Raw genomic sequence first — 4,609 nt, forward strand, 5'->3', positions numbered from 1 at the left:
TCTCTCTCTCTCTCTCTCTGTCCTTCCCTTTCTCTATGTTTCTCTCTCTCTCTTTGTCCCTCCCTCTTTCTCTGTTTTGCTCTCTCTCCCTCTTAGTTTGTTCCCATGTGGTCTGGGCTGACCCATCACTCTCGCCGGGCTGTCTCTTCAATGCTGTCCTCTCTGGCGAGGGACCAGACCTCGATCTGGTACACCAAGCTTTGAGGGAAGCATACTTGCATGATCTGCAGGGCTGGCCCCAATCCAAGCAACATTAACCCCCTCCCCAGAAGATTGCACTACAGAGTCAATCCATTTTTCAATCAAAGAGATTGAACAAGTGAACGGAGAAAGGGGGACCTCAATATCACCACGTCCAAAAGGACTTGAAGCACTTCCTGATGAAGAACAAAGACTACAGTCTTCAGTATGGAAGATAGCTCAAAGTCGAGAAAACACACAAACAAACAAAAACTGGACTGGCAATCCGCGTGACAATTAGAGAAAAGATTGAAATTGCCAAGAAGTTGCTTTTACTTTGATCTTCAATCATCCCTCATGGAAGCAGCTGTCGAGAAACCACGTGACATATTGCATGGCAAGTCTACTACACAAGACCTGTTTCAAGTGTGAAAGGGCAAAAATGTTACTTTGAGGACTGAGATGCATCTGACCCTTTGTTGTTGGTAGGTGCCCTAGCGTTGGTTCCAACTCTTCCCACAATACTGTGTACAACCGAGCCATGGAGCTTTCCAGTAGCTTCATAGGCACCTGAAAGCTAGATGACAAACAAGCATACCAGAGCATGGGTGCACTTGTATTATCGTGTCGGTGAAGCACCCTAAAAGTACAATGGACTGTCTGAAGAACAGACACATCTTTTTAGGAAGAAGGACAACTAGAATGCTCCTGTGATGGTTACATTGTGTGTCAAGGTGCACCTGTGTTGAAGTAGGGGTGGAATTCCAGCCATTCATCCGGCCACACTTAATGGTGTCTCCTTGGGCCTGTGACCTTCTGATGAGACATGCTATGGAGAACTTCTTTCTCTTGTCCCTCTCCTTCATGTTTGACTGGGTCAAGGGTCTCACTTCTGGGGCTTGTGGCCCACGTGGACTTCCAGGTCCAACTGCTGTCACATTCCTGAAGACCTTGGATTCATGCAACTCTGCATGCCTGCCAGCCTAAGATCACCAGGCGTCCCATTTTGCCTTCTTGCTTAATCTGACAGCACCTATGAGAGCCTGCAGACCCTACAGCTAGCATATAACACATGGATTTAAGTTAGAATGGGGTGGGCTGCCTTATTAATATACAGTTATTTCTTGCTATAAAGTTATTTATTATACATATATTAGTGTCACTGGTTTTAGTTCTCTTGAAAATCCAGCCTAACACAGTTCTTTAGAAGCAAGTATGGCAGAACTTTGACTCATACACTCAGCAGACATTCCTGGGCATAAGGCCATCATGTTTGGTCAAAGTAGAGGGTCAGCAACAAAGAGGAGGACCCTCAGCAATATGGATTGACATGGTGCCTGCAATGCTGGACTCAAGTACAACAACAATTGTAAGGAGAGTACCGTGTCTTATTCTGTTGTACACAAGCTTTCCGTGTGTTATCGCCTACCCAACAGCATCTGACAACAAGAGCAATGTATTGCCAAGAATGAAGAGCTGGAGCAGACCATGTAATTTGAACTAAGGGTCCCTGTACTGAGGACCTCCTAGATCTAGAGGAAGAGTTAAGTCAAAATGCATGGAGAGCTCTAAAGGGTGCCAGATTCATAGAGGAGACAAGGAATTTCCCGCAGAGACAACAGAAAGGAAAAACCCTCCCCTAGAGTTGGTGCCCCCAATTTAGGCTTCTAGTCTCCCAAATGGTGAGAGATTGCATTCCTGTTTATTAAAGCCACCACATGTGGTATTTCTGCTAGAGCAGCACTAGATATGACCGTAGAGGTCATATTTAATCCGAAAACCTTGGAAACTTTTTCTTTGTACTCTATGTACTCAAGTATTTTGCTATGCTTAAAACCTTAAAATCACTATGTATCAGAATTGCTGCTACTGTTCCTAAAGTACAACGATGACATTAACTTAGTCTTAAATAAATCTTTAGCTTTTTATAGGAGCTTCACTCACTGCCGTTGAGTTGATGCTGACTCCTAGTGAAGACTTCTAGGGCAGCTATTTCCAATGTATAACTCCTACCCTACCAGGGCTCCTTAATCTTTAACTTAGAACTTAATGATTGATTCTAGTAATTAGAATACATAAAGTCCCTCTACAAAAGGAGGTCTGGTCGTGTAATGGTTACTTGTTGGGTTGCTAACCACAAGGTTAGCAATTCAAAACCACCAGCCAGTCTGTAGGAGAAAGATGAGGCTTTCTCCTCCTGTAAGAGTTACAGGCTCAGAAACCCATAGAGGCAAGTTCTATCCTGTCCTATGGGGCTATGTTAGTTGGAATTGACTTGATGACAGTGATCTTGAATATCAATTATAACTAATAAAAATTCTTTCCCATGTCTCTCTTGTGGCTTAATTGCTCTTTCAGCAAATTATTACATCTCTCACCATCATTTGTTGAATTTTGAGGTCATAATCATGAATAAGTTAGACATAGCTTATATTAGTTATCTTAAGTAATAGCAATAGCATATTAGTACCTCAAGACAAAAGACATATTTGTTCATATCATTTATCTTTTGAAGGTTGGATTTATCTCGAATCCATGTCCATCTTCATTTTGCAACTTAGGCTGAGGGAGTAAACCTTTTCTGTTGATGATGGTCTCATGATAGTGGTGAAACAGCATTAGCAGAATAATGTGCTATCTTCTAAAATATCTACTGGAAGTGACATGTTATATCAACTCACACTTTGTTAGCCAAATTAAGTCACATCTATAAGAGGATTATATAGTCACTATGAGTAAGCATTGACTCTATGGCTGTGTGTGTGTGTGTGTGTGTGTGTGTGTGTGTGTGTGTGTGTCAGACAGAGAGAGAGAGAGAATCATTTTTAATGAGGTAGAAAAAAATACTTTAAAAAAATAAAAAGTGCCTGCAAGAGAGGGGCAGTAAATATTTTTGACAGTAATGTTCAACACCGCTGTACAGAATTAAAAATCTAGATGGAAAGCTGAAAGTTATGATACAGAGGCACTGTAGGATATACAACAAGCAGAGTTCCCGATAGCATCTCTGTAGGTACTTTACCTTATTCCCTACTAAACATTGCAAATGTGTGCTCTTTTGGTAAATTCTTTTATTTTTCCCGCAGAAACCTTTTTGTTAAGGTATATTTATTAAAAGATATTTAAGTCAGGTTTCATGGTCAAATATAGTGCTCACAATTATGGATTTGAGAAATAATGGCTTCTCTTCTGCCAGGACATATTGACTGGGGTTCGACCCAATTGATTATTACAGGTATTGACCACCAACATCACTGAAAGAAAAGATGATTTAATGGGAAAATGGTTGATTTGATAGTCAAGTATTTATATGGCATTTTGGCCATCCAATAAACATAGGACTCCTTGTGAAACAAATGAAAAGGACACAAATGTGGTGATACGTTTTACTTCAGAGATGCTGCGCAGTTCCGTCCTCATTTAGCCAGCTCGGATTTGGGCTTCGGGCTTTCAACCCAGTCCATCCAATTCCAGATGGAGGTGCAGACACTGAAGTGTAAACCTCAGCTGAGAGTTTTCATCTAATTTCATCTAATAGGAGGTGCCTCAAACCTCTAATAATATTTGGTAATATTCAGTTGCCCGTAGGCACTGATGGTTAACTTGTCTGAAAACTTGTGATTCAGTTTAGTCATCTTTAGGCTTTATATTGTCAATAAGTGCACCCTATAAATAATTCAACTGCTGAGGAAAGATAGAATCCATGAAAATGGAAAAATTTGCAAAGCTTTCATTATCACATTTAACATTTGATGAGCTCATAAACTGAATATGAAGTACAAAGATTCATTTCTTACTGAGGCTGTTTTAGGAAAAAATACATAGAAGAGGGTGCTTCCAGTTTGCTTGAAACTGAAATTGTAAGCGAAATGCAAGGTTCTTCTAGAAAGGCAAATCAAATGACCATCTTTATAAATTAAGCTAATTAAATGCCTTTTCAAAAGTCAAAGGTATGTAGGGTGACCTGCGCGGTAGCTGAAGGAGCCATGGACTGGAGGACATGAGCTGCCTTCAGGGACATGTGCCACCAGTGCAAGTCACTGGCTGAGTCCACAATCTTTTAAACGTTAAAGCTGAAGGGTTTAGATCAAGTGCTGGTAAATTCACTGGTAGGCTATTCATTCCTCCCATCATTATTTGAAATGTCATTACTGAATCATCAGATATACCAGACACAAAAGTAAGCATCAGGTAAAGCATTAAGAAGTGAAACTTACTAACCCTGCTCTTGTTGAATTTGATATCAATTAACAGAGACAAAAATATACACATTTTTATAATTGAATTTGATATCAACTAACAGAGACAAAAATATACAAATTTTTATAATGTAACCAAGAGGAATTACTGACACCCAAATGAAGACTGAGCATGATAGTGGGACAAGAGGAAAGTCAAAGGAAATAGAGGAAAGAGCTAGGAGGCAAAG

Source organism: Echinops telfairi, unplaced genomic scaffold, assembly GCF_000313985.2.
Source record: "Echinops telfairi isolate 266 unplaced genomic scaffold, ASM31398v2 ScPeMD7_18;HRSCAF=68, whole genome shotgun sequence".
NCBI lineage: Eukaryota > Metazoa > Chordata > Mammalia > Afrosoricida > Tenrecidae > Echinops > Echinops telfairi.